Consider the following 19,723-nt stretch of genomic DNA (forward strand, 5'->3'; position numbering starts at 1 on the left):
CCAAAAACTTTTCTTTATTTATTATAATATTATTATTATTGTTATTGTTATTATTATTATTATTATTATTATTATTATTATTATTATTATTATTATTATGTAAAAAAAGATGATACAAATGTAAACTGGTAAACAATTCAGAAAAACACTTCTAGTCTAAGAGGTAGAATTTATATAGTTTTAAGAAAAAATAAATATATAAATAAATATATTATATGTAATCTGATTCCTACCATCTCTCTCCTCTGTAACAGTTTTTGATGAAGCTGAAACATGCTTCAAAAATCCTTAAAAAAATCTCTGTGCCTTTGATTTTAATATATCTGATTTACAGGGTATCCACTCCAATCAACAGATAAATCATTCCAATGACCAGCCATTCCCACAGTTAGAGTGCTATTCTCATCAGATTCTGGTTTCCACCATGAAATCCTAATCTATAGCAGTTTGGCAATTTGGAGATATTTGCAATGCTGTCACAATGGCACTGGCTGATATTCATTATGCTCCTGACTGGAAGAAATCTAAGAGACAAATGAGTGAGTAAGCAGTTTCTACAAGTCAGTATGAGCCAAAGCTCAAAGAAGTTCCAAAAAAAAAAAAAAAGAGAGAAATGCTGATTAACTAACAAATCAAAGTGACATTCCAGTTTAGCTTTATCAGAACAAAATGACTGATGCTGAGAGGTTGCCTGTGACTCTGGGTACCCAGCATCAACCTAAGAAGGAAGGTGCCTACCAGCCTCAGGAACAGCAGCTCAAAGCCAAAGGGCACAAGTCTCCTTGCCCTGAAGTTGGCTGTCCAAGGAATAAGCCCTACTTTCCTTGGCATGCTGAATATCTGGATAGCTGACCACTCACAGCACCTGACCTAGGCTAGAGGGAGTAATGAAATAGTTCCTGTTCTGCTTTCAGAAATGGGTAAAACAAAAGAGTTTCTGTCTGTTAAAGTACAAGAAAAGGGCTTTGAGTTACAGTAGAAAGGCTGAAAGGCAATAGAAGTTGTTATATGTTCATCACTTTTCAAGTCATGTAGCCTTGTTGTAAATCTACATAAGCATTTGGGGTCCAAATTTCAGAAGAACTTAAAAAAATCAATATATTGCTAAGTAGGTAATCTAATGGTCATATTGTGAACTGTCTCATAACCATTCCATAAAGGGAACTCTTAATTAAAAAAAAAAAAAAAAATGATGCCATTATATTAAACTTCTGTCTATATTGTGTTATATTTTGTAGTTCAGGGGAAAAAAAAAGAACAAAAAAACGTGGTGACAGGTTGGAACTAGATGATCTTTAAGATGCCTTCCAGCCTACACCATTCTGTGATTCTATGATGATTCTATGAAAAACAACAGTTGAAAACACAAAGTGTATAACAAACCTCAGAACATTAGAGGACAAAATAAAGCTTCAACTTATTTTTATAGAATACATGAAAAAAAAAAAAAAATAAAAGACACAGGGCCCTGCCTTGTGCCTGTCAGGGGTGGGACACAGCAAACACCCCAGAGTGACTGTGTATTTAATGTTCATAACAGGACATATTGCTAAGCCACAAAAGAACCTCAGAGATTTTCAGAAGCATCTAATGGCCCTAAAAGTATCCATGAATTTCCTACAATGGAGACATCCTTCACCAGGAAGTACTGCCTCAGCTTAATAAATCAATACTGGATGACTTGGAGCAAATTGAGAAACTGAACCAGTGAAAAACTACCCAGATGAGATGATTTTTATTCAGAAGATTAAAGCACTTCAGCTATGGAGCTGCCATGATATGTGATCTGTAGCTTAGCACAAAGTGCTAGCAGAATGAAAGGTGGCACCAGGGCACCAATCTTAAACAAGGGCTCCCTCCCACTGGAGGTGGAAATCACAGGAGAAAGTTCCCCACCAGAGAAGAGAATAAATAATAAATATTATCTATATGATCTATGCATCCCCATTCATTTTGTCCAGCAAAGACATCCATGTCATCCATCACATGGACACAATCAATGCTCAAGCGATGAGTTTGCCATCTTCCAAAAAAGGTGGCAACGGTGCTCCTTATTGAAAGCTCTTCAGCTCTGTCAGTTTGGAAGGAAGGATTTCCTCAAGGACTGATAATGGCTTAAGAATTAGGAAAGAGAACTAATTAAACACATTGGAAAGGCAGTTATGGTGCCCCAGGTTCAGTTCAGCTGGGATCTTTATTCTTTAACATATCAATAACTTACATGAAACAGGCTAAAAAGTCACATAATGGAGTTTCCAGATGAAACAACAATTTCTGGATACTGAGATCATGTGTGGCCTTCAGCTCTGGCTACCGTGAACTGCTGCAGAACTGACCAAGCAATGAAATGGTAAATAAAACTCAAGAACAATGACTGTGGAAAAACTAAAGCAACCCCCCACAGCCCCCATACAGACTTTTTCATAAATTGTAAATGAGATCTTTTCATTCAGGACGGAGCTCTTCCACCCACTGAACATGCTGCTCTGGGAAGACCAACTAGATTTTCCAGTAGGTGTCAAGCGGGCAAAAATAGAAGGTTTAGCCAAATAAATGTCTCACTGCTGACACAACTTGGAAGCCTTACTCCCCTTGAGCTCCTCCTTGTTAGTTCTTTCCTTCATTCCTACCCAGCCTTCCCTGCTCTTTCCTCCCACATCCACTGATCCCAAGTGCGTGACCCCTCCGTCTGGCGCTGCGACCTGACGGATCAGGAGGCAAGCCAGCGCAGCTCACCACAGACAAAAGCACTTCTTTTTGTTATTATTTAAGTGACCTTTCTGCCACTGCAGTGAATTGGCTTACTGTGTGTCTGGAGGAGCACCAGCAACACACTGGGCTTGATGGAGCCGGGAGCTGGGGGTGCAGAAGCCGAAAAGAAGGGCAGGACCTTTCCCTCTTGGCAGCAGCGAGCTTTTATCTTGGCTTAAGCTGTATTATGAAATCATAAGCTGGTGCTCATTTCTAAGCATCTGCTCCTGGCCCTGGACAGCAAATTACCAAAATTAATCTTTATTCTAATCCTGCACTGAAATAATTACACTCAATGAATCAGTCTTGGAAAGCAATATGGATAGTTACCTTCAAACAGTGTAGATAATTCTGTGAACAATGACCCAGAAATTCGATAGCCTTCTCCCATTAAGTCATCATTAAGTTCTCCCAGCACTTCTCCCTGTTTAACAAATCATGAGGAAATTCAACTACAGAAGGCTATTATAAACTTTATATATATGCACAGGTATTTTTGACTCTCACAATTTGTTCCTTGGTTTTAGGTGGAATACATCCGTCCTTATTGGATTTTTCTTTTTCTGAGCACAGAAATAAACATGTTGCTATATTCCCAGCAGAAATGATAGCTGAACTCATACAGGCATTTTGGAAGTGATTTCATCATTATTGTGAAGTCCCATGTGTTGCAAAACTTGTCAAAGAATGAAATGCTTTAGGGATTAATTACAGGCTCTGAGTCACACTTTAATAAAGCTACCGCAAAATGGCATCCAAGGAGCACTCGGAGATGAAACCCTTTTAGGTTCTGAAATCTTACAGCCTGAGATGACTCTACCTGGAGACAGCCTTTATGTCTCTGCCTTGATGTACCAAATCCAAATTTGGAAAGATGGGAGCCAATCACTCAAAAAGATCCTCAGCTTGGGATGAAGACCAGGTCAGCATATGTCATTCACAGACGTTACCTGCTCTTCCTTCAAGACATACAAATGCAGCAAAAAAACTGCATAAACTGGAATGTTTAAATTGAAGAAAGCCCAAGAAATAAAGAGTCTCTGTTCATTTTTCTAAGAATAAGGCGTCCTGCACTGCTGTGATAGACAGTGAAGCTCAGGGGGCTATGTGCATGGCTAAAGAAGCACAAGAAATGTGAACATATCCAACACCGAGACTTTTGAGTGCCTGTTCCCCAAATAAAAATGAAACATTTAGCAGGTGTGCTAGTTCATCTGCTGGTAATCAACATTTAAAAGACAATCCAGTTTGGCCCACAATACAAATATGGCTTTTCTTACAGTTGTTCTTGTGTGGGAATTTTCTTTTGTACCCTTTTTTTCCCTCTGGAATCACTATAACCGTACTGATCAAAACACCTAGAAGCTTTATGCAAATTCTTGCTGGAATTGCCTGGCACAGAACTGGTCCAAACCATTTTAAGTTGTGCCACACCTCTCTTCCAGCAGCAGGTCTGTTTGTTAAGTGCAAATATAGCCAGGCCTATATGCACTGCTTGATTTTTTGTGAGAACAGGAGGCCACTGAAGCCAGGACACCAGCCTGTCCTAGGTGGGAAGATGCTGGAATTTAAATGAGAATTACAATCCACTGTGGTAACCCTTAGGAAAATAGCCACAGGCAGTTAACAGATTGGTTAAACATGCTTCACCTTCTTGGCCTAAGTGGAACTATGGGAGTGCATTAATATAAACATTTGCATTTAATATATTATCTCATCCTGGAAGAATGGTCATGAATAAATACAAACCCAAGCACAAATTCTATTCATCTAGTTTATAGTGAGAAAAACACATGATCCTGTATTCTGCTTTTCAAACAGCCTGCGGGAGCCCAGGCAGGCAGCTTGTGAAGCCATGACAAATTGCTGCCACGAAACATGAGGGAGGGAAGGGAGGGAGCTCAGGAACAGCACCTGGTGCACATCCTAGAGCTGAGATGGTGCAGCTCTGCTCTGCCTCCCACCTTCCCTTTGACCCTGGACAAACTGCTGCCTCGCTCCAGCTTCTGTTTCCTCCCCTCATTTCTGTTTCCCTTCAGTATGTCAGGAGGTGTATGATCCAAGGTGCAGAACTTTGGCTGAAAGATTCCCCTGAAAGTCCATTTGGGAATTGAACTAAATGTAACTAAAAAGTAAATTTTAGGTCTGAGATTCACAACCATACACTAGCAAGGGTAAACCCAGCTTTTAAAAAGTCTTGCCAAAGAAAACAGGTTTCCTAGTCATGTAGCACTGCTTAAGAGAGGCAGCTGTTTGAAATCTCACTTTGTAGTTAATTCTCAATTTAATGAGACTTCACAAATTCGAACTTTAAAAAAGGGCATTTTTGTAATCTGGTAGTTCAGCATATGGGTGCTGGGGGAAGGAAAGCTATTTTGCATGTCTATAAAAGCTGGTACCAGAAGCTGACAGTTATGAAATATGTTTCTAAACAGAGTAGAAGCTGTTGGTCTGATGGTAGGTTGTGTGGGGAGCAGGGGGAATATCCAGAAGTGAGTAGGAGGATTCAGCCTGGCTTCAGCACTGAGATAATCACAGCTGATGTGAAGCAGCAGTGATCAAAGGCCAACACCAGACAAGAGCTGCAGAGAAAGTGTTGCCCATTGATATAAAACCCATTTCTTCTTCACTCCCAGCATCTTAAGACATACAATAATAACTTTTTTTAATGGCCTGTGGAAGGCTGTGTTGAAAGAATGATCTTCTGCGTGGTTTTTGACAGTAGCATTGTAGCTTTGGTGGCCAGAGAAAGTGAAGCGTGGAGCAGAGCTAACATCATTTATCAGAGCAGATATAAAACATTTTCAAAGCACTGAGTCACCTACAGAGTCTCAGAACCTGGCAGAATATCTGATTTTTCCAAATATATCAGCAAGGCTAGTAAAGAATGTTTGTTGTCTCTCCCTAGAGATCTTGCTTCTCTGAAAATATTGTTCTATATTTTTCTGCTATAAAAAGTTACAACACAATTAAATTGTACAAAAAATGAGGTCTGGGAAAGGTCTTGTACCAAGACTGAATAGAACAAGGGAAAGAGAATAACCACTGATGGACACATCAAATTTTCACTTTGCAATGAAAATGTTTAAGGGACACATCTTTTAGAGTTTTGGTCCCTCATCTATTACTGGATTCAGTGAGCCAAGTTAGACAGAAAGAATAGTTACACTTAGTATAAAGCAGACATGAATTTCAGAAGGGAAATGCATTCTTAAATGAAATGAGAGGCCCCAGTCAGTGCTAAGCAAAGTAACTTTTTGGGTGTCAGTAGGGTAATGGCAGTTTGTCATACAAACATGATTTTTCTCCCTTCTCCAGACACTACAAAACTGATTCAGGAATACAGTGATTAATGCTAGCACCAGTCATTTAAATTCTTCTATAACAGCAGCCACACAACATTTACCATGCTGGCTGAATGGTTTCCCACTGGGGCAGGAAGCCTGACAACTGAGATCAGAAAGTAAACCCAGGACACTAGAAAGCCAGCAAGGGGAACAAAAACATCTGAAGGAAACTAAAAAGTAGAGAAGTAAATAATTAGTAAAAACACAATCAAAATTAATTTGCCTGTTTGCCCTTTCTCACTGTTGGAATGCATGCTATGAAGCTGGGTCTGACAAACCACTGAAAAACACTTCCCTAGACAAGGACAATGCGACAAGAAACCAAACTCAGTTCTCCTTTATGACTCATTTTCCTTTAACCTCTGTCATCTTTGAAGGAAACATCAGAGTAGCAAAAGCCACTTGCTAATGTCAAGCACCTTCTGAAGGTAGACTCTAAAACCTGGATTTCCAACATAGTCCTAATCTCTGACAGCTGCTTTCAAAAGCTGCAGTAAAACAGCCAGCCATCCATTCTCAGCTCTTGTCACAGTGACTCAGAGAAATGCACAGCCATGCTGATGTGTTGTAAGCCAGTCAGATTCCAGACAAGGCCATCTGCATGCAAAACTTGCTCTGTTTTTGCTGTCTCAAGTAAAGTCTACTTCTATTTTCCTAAGTGATTTCTGTGCCCAGGAGTGGCTTGCAATAGGACTTGCTTGAAACAGACACAGAAGAAAAGAGGTCGCAAGCACAAGGCTGGAAAAATATCCCTGAGCACACCCACCCTTTTTGCTCCAAAAGACAAACTTCTTAACAGCGTGGCCATTGCCAGGAAAAGATCATATTTTAGGACTTGGTATTTTTTGTACCTTAAAATAAAGAGATTTATAAGCTTTTATATCCTGATTTAATCCAGTTTCTGTTCCCTCTCTCCTGGTTGTGCCTTTTCTGCTGTTCTTATGCCCACACCTCCTCCTCCTCCTTTTCATTCCATTTCGTGACTATTTTCCCTGGATCTCTTGAACTATGTCTTCTTCTAAAAGATCCTGAAAATAATTTATTCTGAGAATAATTTATCTGAAATGTTGTGTTCTGTGCTTTAAATTAGTTCTTCATGGTGTCACAGAAGATCTCCAAATCCCTGCTTTAAAGACATGGGGTTAAGTGGAAGGGTTGTCCAAAATAATGGCAAAACAATTCTGGTGCTCTGTGTCAGGAAGGAGGCTGCTCCAGAGAAGCAGGAATTGCCATCATTTTAAGGGACAACTCACATTGTATTTTTGGTAAGAAAAGGATCCACAACTGTCATAGCATGACTGCACTAATTTCAAAGCAAGCCAAAAGCTGAATCATTTTAATTTAGTCCCACAAAAAAATGCATTTCAGAATCACCCTCACTGTGCACAACCCACATCTACTATGTTCCTTCCCTGAAAAAAAAATACAAGTGGTCTATTATTAGTAAAGGGCAGCAGCAGGGCTGGGAGAGGAGCCCTGGCAGGACTGGAGAAGGCAGTGCCTGTAGCTGAACACATCTGCTTGCTCTTCAGTGAGCCTGGCCAGGACTTGCACAGCTTTTGGGACTAGCAGCCCGAAGGGATAGGCTCCACAAAGTTGCAACAACAAAGCTGCTCTGTGCTTATTTAAGCAAAACTCTTCCTCTGAGGCAGTCTGAGAGCTCCCCATGGGAAACTTATTTACATATTTGAGTGATACGTCACTCAGTCATGCCAGCACTTCTCAGGACTGCGAATCCTGTAGCTAGTCTAAATCTGTGATCTTGCCATGGTTTCTTAGCTTCTTCCCAGTTACAGGCAGAGAAAAATTCCAACTGATAAACCCTTTTAAAAGTGACTCTTTTTTTGTACTGCTGAAGGAAAAAGAGGAGCAAGATGAGCCTTAAGTTTTCATCCATCTGGTGGTGAAATGTGTGTCTGTTTTTAGCTCTTGGACCACAGACCATAGGCTTTGAAGACTTGCAGGCCCACATAACTCTTTGAAAGTTGAAGGAAAAAAAGAAGTTCTTTCTTCTAGCTAACAAGGCTGTTTTGGGTCATTAAAGCAGGGCAAATCTATTAAGAGCAAAAACCTAGTTGAGTTAAGGTTTGGGGAATCTACTGGGATACTTTTGAGTGGTATGGAATGGAAAGCCAATGTATCCTTTAAAGCCCAGGACTCAGATGCTACAGGAAGGGTCACTGGACATCTGTGCCACACACACCTTATGTTGCATTGGACATGGGGACTGCCACAAAAGTATGGGATTTGTGGGAGAGGAGATGCATGGGGTAAGAGAAGAGTCATGGGAGTTTAGCAGCAGCGGTATCCTGCAGAGATGCACTTCTAGAAAAAGCACGAGAGACCAAGTTCTTCCCCTCACAGCCTTTGCAGGAGCAGAGTTTTAACAAAATTCTCTCTTTCTTTTGTGACTAAAACAGAAACCTGGGCAGCTGTGGTTCAGAAGCTGCCTCGGAGACGTGGCTCACCACCACGAGTGCTGTGGTGCCCAAGGGCGCCTGGCCACAGCAGGAGCAGGCAGTGACACTGCACAGCACCACGAGACCGCAGCAGCTGCTGCTCTGTGCACACAGGAGGTTTCCAGGCTACAGAGCTTCTGGTGGAAACCTTCAGTAGCTCTAAACTGCACAAGGAGTTACACAGACAGTGCAAACACCCCTATGGACCTTGCTGGAAGTGTTTTCCCATGGAAGCAGATTTCTTCTTGCACTGCAGAGCACAGATGGAGGACAAGGAGCCCTACCCAAAGCCATTAGCATTCAGAGCTGGGCCCTAGGCTGCTCTGGAGCTCAGAGGGGAAGGTCACACCTCCCATATTGCTGATGGCTTGTTTTCCACAGGGATGCTGCTCTTGATGGATTACTCAATAGCACTGTCCAAACCCCTAGGCTGTATCTCCCTAGTCTAGGGCTGTTTCTCTCTCCATAATTGTGCAGCCCCTGGGACCCAGGGCTGGGAAGCTGCTGAATGATCAGATTACTGCAGGCAAGGCAGGGCAGAGCAGGTGGAATTGTAAACAGGCACAGAGAGGAGGCAGAAAGACCTGAGCAAGTAGCTGTTGTTTCCAGCTACTAGCACAGTCATGTTATTCTGTTCAAGGCCAAAATGACAGCTAAGGCAGAGAGTGTCCCAGGGAATCCATTATTACTGGAGAAAAGAGGAATTGGCACCAGCTACCTGCAAGCACTTCTGTGAGGGAAGTGAGGGCTGGCTGATGACAGACTTCACCTGGGGGCCAGGATGGAGAGAGGGACAGAGAATGCCAGGGACAGTGTGGAGCAGGCCTGAAAAAAAAAAAAAAAAAGAAAAAAAGAAAAAGGAAAGAATGAAGGAGGCAAATAGACCAAAAGGGAGGGGTGGTAGAATGAGTAAAACCGCTTTAAAATCCAAAGTGTCTGTTCACCCAGAACAAGGGTACATTGCCTTCTGTCTGTACATACCCAGCTCTCACCTGAGAGGTGCAGCAAGATAAGGCCCAGCCCTGTCCTTAACAAATCATTTTATTTTGCTGTGTGTCATCTGCTAGCTGGGGATGTCTGCTGGCTGTTCTTTTATCGTGGGTCTTGTTTGCCTGATTAGGCTGTAAACTTGGAGGTGCTGATGCACCATGTCTGGCCACAGCCACAGTCCCTGTGCCTCCAGATGAGCCCCCAGGAGCTGCTGTAACACATCAGTGCACGTGTTGAACTGAATGCTCTGGTGCCCTTTAGCTGCAGCAAGTCCAGCAGCATCCAGGGGGATGTTGCTGAGGCTGAGGATCCTCTGAAGCTGTTAATACCAAAGCAGGGGAGAAAACATGTTTAGGAACAAGAGAACTTTCATCTTCATGAGCTCTGAGCAGGGAAGGGAGGAAGAAGAATGGACAAGCAGATAAACAGCAACTGAGAGCTACTGAGGACATGCAGATCTAGGCCCAGAAAACTGGAGAACAAAAAAAATCAGCTTTTTGATGGTCCCAGAGCAGCCCTCTGAAGCAGGTGCCCACACTTCTTGCACAGGCCTTGGTGAGCTCAGTAGCTCTCTGTAATTCTTTTCTTTAAGGCACTGTAATGAAGTCAGCATCCTTACTCCCAATTCACAGATGAGGAAGCTGAGGCAGAAGGAGGAGAGGTGGGTGAGCCAAATAGGCAGCCTGATCCAGCTACAAGCTTCCTCAAGCTCCTTTTATTATCTATTGCAAAGACAAGAGAGCATCATGTCATCCAGGAGTTCACACAACCCAAAGCTATTTACTTGGCTCATCAGCAGCAAACCCTGCAATGTCATCAGTTACTGCCAAGCTTTTCTGAAAGTTATGGTTTGAAGGGATGGGTAAAATGTTCTCCAAAAACAACAGAGTGCACCAAGGAAGGAAAAAAGAAAATAAGATCTGCTACATACAAATTTCACATCAGAGACAGAACTAATGTTTCCATATGAGCTGAGAAGGGGTGGAGCACAATCCTCCTAAGAAGAGGGTGGAGTACAACCCTGCTAAGAGAAAGTCTTGTTATGATATTTAGTGTAACAATTTCAAAGATAAATGGGAGCTGAGGTTTTTTTCAGTTAGTCTGTGGTTTTATTCTGAAGCAATGCTACGGATGTGGCAATTCCCAAGCTTGTTCTGATCTCCCTGCAGAGTTGTGGCTTAGTGATGGAGATCTGAATGATGAAGCACTGCTTTGTGCAAACTGTTCCCTCACCAGATCCTGGGTGTTGCTGTTCTCTGGTCCTGGTTGTTTAGTTTCACCAGCCTTTTATCAGAAGAGCACAATTTACCCTGGCAGATTGCATAAACAGGATCAGAGCCTTCAAATACTGCATTTTTTTTTTTCCTGGTAGGCAAGCTGAACAACACAGACATGTTTCTGACTTATGTACAAGTCAGATGAGACAGACTTTAACTGGAACATTTAACCTTCAAAACACCATTATATCAAGGACCTAGGAAATTTTTCAGAATGCTCTGTGTTTTTGAATATATGTGCATATATATATATATATATATATATATATATATATATGCACGTCTATCTGTACTTTCTTTTTTCATAGAAGAGGTTCATTCTTTATACACTGTATGTATGTCAAGAAAAGCATAGTGAAGATGCATATGCTGAAATGTGTTGAAAATCAGGATGTCACTGCTAGGGCTCCAATGCTTAAAGCTGAGCAGCAAGAGAAAGAAAATTTGTTTCCATGTGAAGCTACTGGAGCAGTAGAGGGAGTCTTAATGTGACAGGACTCTGGGAAGCAGCAGTAGTGGGCAGGGCTTTGGAGGGGCAAACTCCTCAAAAACCTCTCACCCTAACCCCAAATTGTTTTGAGGCCTGTGGCAGACCCTGCAGGCAGGACAGGAATGAAAAACTTACTCAGTGCCCTGAGGGTGCCGGTGCAAATTGCTCATTTCCAAGTGGTTTGCACCCGAAAACACATAACCTTGAATCAGAATGCTGCAATCCCAACATGACTCTGCAGAGAGATGTCGTGATATTGACATTCTAATTCTGGTGTCCCACGGGAATTCTGCTGAATCCATTTTGTAGGAAAACAAAGGGAGAGGTAATTGCACGATATGCAAAGGCTTTTGTAATTTTCATTAAAGGCTGAAGAATCCCCAGGGTTTTATTTAAGCTGAGACACAGTGGGAAAAGGCATTTCAAATGCACAGAGGTACCAGTGCAGAATGGGAAATGAACTAGCGGTAGCTATAGGTCAGTGAAGGTTGCAACATAAAAAATAAAAAAATAAACAACAACAACGAAAAACCTCCACCAACCAGATAATTATCCTTTCTTTTCTAATTAACCCTTGTTTTCCCTTTCTGCTTAGCTTTCCAGCCCCGAGGGAGAATGTGTTTGCAAGACAGATGCCAGGTGATCCAGTTCAAGGTGTCCCATCACTTGTGAAGCAGAAGCAAATTACCTGAACTTGAGAATAAGCTGGCAACTACAACAAAATCCGCTGTCGCTTGTTATTTTTAGATCAAGAAAACGAGATATGTGGCCACAAAGGAAACCCCACCTGCATGCTTCAGTTCTAAGGCTGAGGACACGTTTTTTTTTTCCTCTTAAAGGGCACCACTCCCCTATGTAAGGCAATTTTGACAGGCTTTCAGAAAGTCAGGCTGCCCTCTGCAAGCCTCTGCAAACTCTAGTGAGTAATAGTGAAGCAAGCTTAGAAGCAGCTCTCCCTGGTCTTTATAAAAGAACCTGCAGAACTGTGCTTTTCTATGCTTTTTAACTGATCTATACTTTCCTATGAATGGTCATATCTAGCAAGATCACGTTTGTTTGGGGTTTTTTTATTTACATGGAAAAGAAATTCTTGCTTGGCATTCTCTAAAAGAAGAATAAAAAAATTAAAATTTTCTGAAGAAAATAACAAGCGAATGTGACTCATAACCTTCCAAATCTATATCAGGGAGAAACCACCTATCCTGCAGGAAAAGGGGTAGTCATAGGTTGATCCAATCCCCACTAATTCCAGAGAGTGCATAAAATCTTCCAGCACCACCAGAGGCAGATTCTGAATCAGGAGAAAGAGGGGTTTGCATGTTGCACGCAGCCCCTGACGTCATAACACAGAAATAATTCTTACATGTCACAGAAGATCATAAAGAATAGCTTGAACAGGACATGAAGCAATTACTGCTACAGAGAGCTCTTTACAGCTCTCTGCTTCTCAATCACTGCTCCCAGCCACAGCCTCCTGGAAAAATTTACATTTCTTTCCCATAGCTCAGACACATATTCTAGAGAGCAGGAAGAATGATGGGAAAATTAAAGCCACACATTAGACTAAAGTGCTTCCCTGCTCGAGGGAGATGTGCTACATCCACAGGAGAAGGAGAACAAGCACTTGATCACCGTGTCACTGGAAAGGATGGAACTGCTGAATTAGTACTGAGCTGGAGTGTTCCTTCTCTTAGGAAGCCAAGCTGCATTTCACAGATGTCATTTATGATGGAAGATAAGGTTTGTATTCATCTGCAGGTTAGGTCTATAACGAGATTCACTTCCCTGGCCTCTGAGTCACAGTGAAGTGACTGGAGCTCTCCAGCAGGCAGTGTGTTAGCCCCAGACATCAAACACAGAAAGCACAGCAGAGCACCCTCTGTCCCTTATCATCACATATTCACCTGGGGTTTCACACCTCCTGTCACCCACAGAGCCATGGAAAGTGTGACACTGGAGCGTGACCAAAAGGAGCTGCTGCCTGAGGCTCTGTGTCTTTGAAAAGTGCTCTGTTCACACAAAACCTCCCCTAGAGAAATAAATGGTGCTGCTCAAAGGCACTGCCCGAGGGAAGGCCTTTCCTGCCATGAGGCCTGTCTTGTTTGCAAATAAGAGTCTGTTGCAAAATAAAATGAGTTAAAAAACAAGGGTCAAAACCCCACAACCCTGAACTAGATCATGTGTCTGTGGTTGTAGGACCTAATGTAGGATTTTGTGTTAGAGAGATGTTAGCTCTTTTAATGCTGCAGATGCAGAATTTAGGCAACACTTCAAATTAATGCAATAGGAAGCTTAATCCAAGTTGCACTTTCTCTTTCCTAATTTTTGAACCAGTTGACAATGTTCCTTTAGGATCTCTGATTGAATATCTAAATGTGATGCCTTTTTGATGAATCCAAGTGCTGTTTCTAACCCGTGCTTAGCTTGCCACCACTTCAGTAGCAGCACTTGAATAATTCATTGTGCACCTGCACAGAGGCTTTACATGATCTGCTTTGGAGGTGTCACCCAGAGTCACACAGCACAACCCACTCCTTTCCAACAGCCCTGGTGCTGGCCATCAGGAGCCAGTAGAGTTGCTTGGCATCATCCTCTAAAATCAGAAGTCTTCACAGGCTCAGATCATCTGCAGCTTTACAGTCTTCTCCTCAATCTGTCATACAAGCACCAAAGAAGGGAGTAGGACCAGTCAGCCTGGGGCAGGAGAAGGGGCAGAATTATTGGGGCCCTAAAGAAGACTATTTTGAGGTTTCATCATCAAAATCTCTGTCTCTTTCCATTTCAGTCTTTCGTGATGTAACACAAAGCTCCTAGGTGTGACTCACAGATAAGGACAGTCAGGTTACCCAGAATGGTTTGAAACTGGCTTTCAAGTCATTCTCAAATATTTAATATTGCAGCTGATGACAATGACAAATGACAATGCCCTGCAAAGGAATTTGATCCACTAATCCGAGATGCAAAGCAAGGAGACAGCAAAATGAAACTGGTTACTTTTTAATTATTTTTTGCCATAAGTGTTTGATCCACTGGTGCTTATTGATAGAATTGGCTGAAATAAGGAGTGCTGAAATATATACAAAATAAGCTACACTATTTCTAGCCACACCAAAAATACTTGGAAACCAAAGCTTAGCATGCAACACTCTTCTCACTAAGTTTAGTTGAAGATCAAAGTCAGATTCAGCTTTTGGGAACTCTTGGTAGTTTCCAAATGAAATTTCTAAACTTTATAAGGTTTGCTCATTTTCAGGCATGCTACTCCAACCATGGCAGTGGTGAAACTTTTGGAAAAGGATTCACCTTGCATGGAATAATGAATAATAAAGAAAAGCATAAGGAATAATAAAGAATACATGGCACTCCAAAAATTACAAAATCCTCTGCAGATTAACACATGAGTAGTTTTAAATGTGAAATCACATGGTGTGATTCTTGTGGCTGCCCCATGCAGGGCCAGAGTTGGACTTTGATGAGCCTTGTGTGTCCCTTCCAGCTCAGAGTATTCTGTGATTAATTCTGAAGGTAATTAACAGACCCCGCAGGTTCTGTTCCACAAGTCTGTGATGTAACAGACTTGCAGAAATAAGATCTTGAAGCCAGCTTTTGTTTTCCTTATTTTGCTCATGCTGGGTATGAGAACACTCAGACATTTTGGGAAGTAGCCAAGAACCATTTCTGTAATCTACAGATTTTTTTAAAAAAATAAATTAATTCCCTCATAGTTAGGGAAATAAATAACAAAACAAACATCTTCTCCCAATATTGCATCTTTCTAAGGTGCAAGAAATCCTAAATCCATGAGGTTTTTTAACGTTTCCTCAAGGCTTCTCCTCCTCCCCACTTGTTTCTTTTTATCTTAGCTATATCAAAAATGGCCATTTTAGCAGGCAGGAAAGTTCACCTTTCCCTAAAGCCAATTAACCAAGGGAACTTTTTATCCTTGAGGTATAGGAGGTCCCTTCTTCAGTTTCAGTGTATCTGGTGTCTTCTAGTGCCCCCCCAGAGGCCTTTTGCAAAGGCAAACTGAAAGTGTCCAAGTCAACAGGAAGCAAAAAACCTGGGATAAAAAAGGTGCCTGCAGTACCTTTGAACCTTTCTCTGTGTATTTTTAAGAGAGCTCTCTAAAAATGAAAAGGGAAAATCTCACAATAGCTGAAACAGAGCTTCAGAGCCTGAAGACATTTAATATCTCAGCATTAACTATTCATTATGAGGCCATGATGGATAGGTTCAATAAATGATGAAATAAGTTGTTGAGAAGCCAAACCAAGAGTACTGGAAATAAACATTCTCTTACCCAGATCAACCACAGACTCACACATTTGCTGTTGAAGATCAAAATGCTCTTAGCTCACTGAAGGCTCTATGTGGACATCTAGAGCCTCATAACCATTTTTCCCAGGTTGTGGGAAACAGCTTTCCCATTTTTCTCTTTTTCATTCCTTTTCCTTTCTCTGATGATCGATCTTCATCTCCTTTGTCAGCCCCTGAATGACAAAATCTGTACTAAAAATGACACTGAGAGCTGGATGATTGAGATTGTTCACTGATGATTCAGATCAAACCATGTGTGGCATGGAACGTGTACATGAAAATCCTGCATTTTATCACATCAAGAGATTGCAGTTGTCACAGGTGAGCAGAGTACAGCAGATCATTTTTCTAGGAAGGAATATGTTATAGCAGTGATGCTGTTAGGTGTTGAAACAAGTGTTCCATGTATTATCAGCTGACAAGCAAGGTGAGAAGATCCTCAAATTTAGGTACAGTTAAAAGCCCAGCAGAGTCAAAGCTTTATATCCCACTTCCAGATATTCTTAGAGCCATAATTATTTGTCTCATGTAACTTAATAAAAACCTAGTAAGTAGAGAAGAAAAAGCATGGAATGCTTTTAAAAATAGCATGGAAACTTTAGAATTAACTGATATTTCGTTGCAAGTACAGTTGAAATCACCTTTCTGATTACTTACAGCTTGTCGTTTTCTCCCTAATAATGTAGGACTGGCCCAAGGAAACCACTTTTATGGCTGACATGCTTTTGTGTCTTGGGGTCCTTTGAGGTTATGGTGTTTATTTGTAAGAAGGGCTGCTTTGCAGGTTTTTATATTGCCTCAGATGTGTTTCCTGTAGACCCTGGGGCTGTCAAAGTCTGCTGTGAGGACCAGGATTTCCATCATGAGGCTTCTCCCAGCTACCTGAAGCAGGCCTCACCCACTTCTGCCTGGTGGAAGAGGCTGCACAGACCCCCACCACAACACTGCCATGCCTGTCCCAGGTGCTGAGCTGCAATGAGACCTTTGGGAAGAAACTGTACAAGCCCTCAGACAAACCTCTGCTCACTCTGCAGGACCAGGCAGGGGGCTGCTGCCAGTCAGGCCCCTGTGGTTTGCCAAAGCCCCATTCCATGGCTGAGCTATAAAAACAGGCTGCACCTGATAAAAACTGCCCATGGGCAGTTGCAAAGTGCTTTTTAAACTCTTTGTTAGGGTTGTTTCACCTGTAAAATGGACAACCTGGATCAAACCTGGAAGTGTATGTCTGACTGACTGAGACTTGCAATGGTGCAAAGGATTTGCAAAGGATTGCTTGTCAGCTCTAGCAAGGTTGTTCTTTAAATATCTGATTTTAGCCAGCACTTCACTTGAAAACCTGAATTCTTGAATACCATCCTACAGTTTCAGAAGAAAGAGAAGGATACTGAGGAAAAATCTTAGGAAATACTTCTTTTCCGTGTGTACAAATTCAAACTATAACTGAATGAAATATTAACACTCATGCAAAATGCAACATATAATCTGAATTATGGCATGGTTCTATGGAGCCTTGGGAGATCTAGTCCAACCTCCACGAGAAAGTTTAAACTACAACCCATGCAGATGGAGCTTTGTATCCAGGAGGGATGTGATATCTGTGGACATATTTGGCCACTGAAGCAGATGAAGCAGATCTTGCCATGCCAGACCTTTTGCTGGTTTTGTGTGTTTGTTGTTTTTTTGCTCAGGGTGATGTCTGGACTGATGGGAAGTATGGTTTTCCTACTCATGCTGTGTTCACTCCACAAAAAAAGCATTTTTCTGGCATAGCACACGAGTGGTCCTGGTGACGTAGACATGGCCTGCAGCTAAAATGATCAGCTGGTCACACACTTGAAAAGCTCAAAGTTTGTGTGCAGACCACAGTGCTTTCCTTTATTTGTTACTAATAATAAAGCAATAATAACATCAGATTTGTACCTTAAGCACAAATGAATAATAGAAGATAAATGATCCTGAAATATTTTTCAAAACTCAGAGGATAGTTGCCTCATAGCAGAAAATAAAAAGGCTTTTATAACCCCAAATATGTTTATTAAGGGGTAAAACAATACTCCAGGCCATGTTATTTCAAATTAATGGGGCCTTTTAACACACACATTTCTTGATATATCTTATTTGTATCTGCTGGAGTTATATAGAGCTGTGAAGCATGGCCAGAAGTGTTACTCTGCAGAGGAATCTCTGCTGGAGAAGCAGCAGAATTTTTATAATTTTCATTAACTAAAATGAATGGGGGAAATCTCCAAAGCAAGTTGGCAAATGGTTTGTTTTTCATAAATCCCATTTTCCTGGAAATAAAGATCCATTCATCAGCAAATGCTGCATCATGAAGGAAACTAAAGCCAAATAAAAAAAAAACCCAAAAAATATCCTGTCTAGACATGTAGATCTGTGCAACAAGGGAAGCACGACCTTAGCACTGGGGATCCAGCTAAATATGTCATGAATGAAGAGAGGCCAGTGATGGCAGACATCCTATCTGAGTGGGAATGGAAATAAACTTTACTGCTAGAAGCTGTTTTCACACTAGAGAACTAATACAGCCAGTGTGAACACACACACACACACAAAGTATTTCATTATGAAATTAATTAATTACACCACATACAGCCTGGGCCTATGTAAGGCATCAGAACTGAACTTTGATCAATTGAACAGCTTTGTGTTTTTAACACTGTTCAACCACCAACATGGCTCTCAGGGCCATTTTTGAAATATTTTTCAGGTGGTTTGCAGTCTGTTTTTCATAGACTGAGCTGTCACAGTGACTCAGTAGGATTCTGCAGAGTAGTCAGTTTTACAATCAATACAAACAGCTGTAGGGGGATGTATCTTTGGAAGAAAGAAGAAGAAAAACCAACCCCATCTTCAAGATTTATAATTTTCTTTTTAGAATTCCAAGCCTTTTTCACTTTTCTTTTTCCATAAGGTCTACACAGAGGTTGCCTTCAACAAGCACAACATCTGAAAACATCTGAAAGTATCTATAAAGTACACTGAATTACTCAGTTTCAGAGCATACCTAATCCAAAGGCAACCTTTAAAAAGCCCAGAAAGGCAGCTGAACTTATCCTTCTCAATACGATTTTAAGATATCATAATCCATATAAATTGCATAAATATGCATCCCTTGCATGTTTTTTTTTTTTGTCTGGCATCTATTTTAATGCTTTTTTAAAAAGTATATTTAGCTGCATTAAAAATATATCGACCCCTCAAGATGAAACCTCACAAAATTTCTGGCCTGGGAGGAGTTTGGAAAAAGCACATTGTTGCAAAGGTTTACACGAACATCTCCTTAAAAAATAAAAAAGAAAATCCTTCGTATCTGTTATTAAAAGCATTTAGTGATGGAGACTCCATAGATTTTCTCAGAAATGTTTCAGAAATTCACTATTTCTTGATACCAGTTTCCTCACTGTCATTTATACTCACTTTTATCTCATCTGCCACAGTCCTGGAGAAAGACAGCTTCCCTTCCTCTTTGCAAGAGTGTTTTACATATCAGAAGGTCTGTTATTGCCTGTTTTCAGGACCTTTGATCATTCTTGCTGCTTTCCTCTGCACGAAGAGCACTCAGAGTTTATCCTACTGAAGTGGAGGACTTTTGATCTCTCAGAACTATTTGAAGTGGCAGCTGATGTCAAACATCAGCTTGCTATAAGCTGTTTACCTGTGTGCGTTGTATCGCAGAACGGAGACACCAGTATTTGGCCAGGACTTCTGGACACCACTGTAAGGCCCTAAATAGATTTAGTAGCAGCAAGCCCCAGAGGAACTTGACTGAGAATTTGGAGACTGTGAATTTTCCTTCTATTTCTGTCCTTGACCATGGTGCTTTTATCTCCAAGTATCTGCTTCCTCTGTCAAACCTCCCACATGCAAATGGTGCGTAAGAACCAGGCATTACTAATTTTATTTTTCAGCCGTTTGCCCACACTATCATTGTAGTGAGCAACTCTAGCAAAGTTCATGCATTTCCATTCAAAGCATTCCTTCAAATTCCAAAGGACTGTGTCCTGCATTCACAGGCTGATGATAAGTAATTGAAACACAAGACAGTCTGATGGCTCGTTTGAAGTTTCAGCC

General features: G+C 41.3%; 1 long non-coding RNA gene across 1 annotated transcript; it reads right to left on the reverse strand.

The window, feature by feature from the left end:
• Positions 1 to 2,191: 2,191 nt before the first annotated feature.
• On the reverse strand, positions 2,192 to 19,266 carry LOC111937472 (uncharacterized). Its single transcript, XR_002868647.2, has 4 exons — positions 19,070 to 19,266; positions 3,082 to 3,175; positions 2,806 to 2,984; positions 2,192 to 2,331 (listed from the first exon to the last, which is right to left on the reverse strand). It is a non-coding gene; the product is annotated as an uncharacterized LOC111937472 (long non-coding RNA).
• Between the last annotated feature and the right edge of the window lie 457 nt (positions 19,267 to 19,723).

This window comes from Cyanistes caeruleus, chromosome 4 (genome assembly GCF_971803275.1).
Source record: "Cyanistes caeruleus chromosome 4, bCyaCae1.hap1.1, whole genome shotgun sequence".
NCBI classification, from domain to species: domain Eukaryota; kingdom Metazoa; phylum Chordata; class Aves; order Passeriformes; family Paridae; genus Cyanistes; species Cyanistes caeruleus.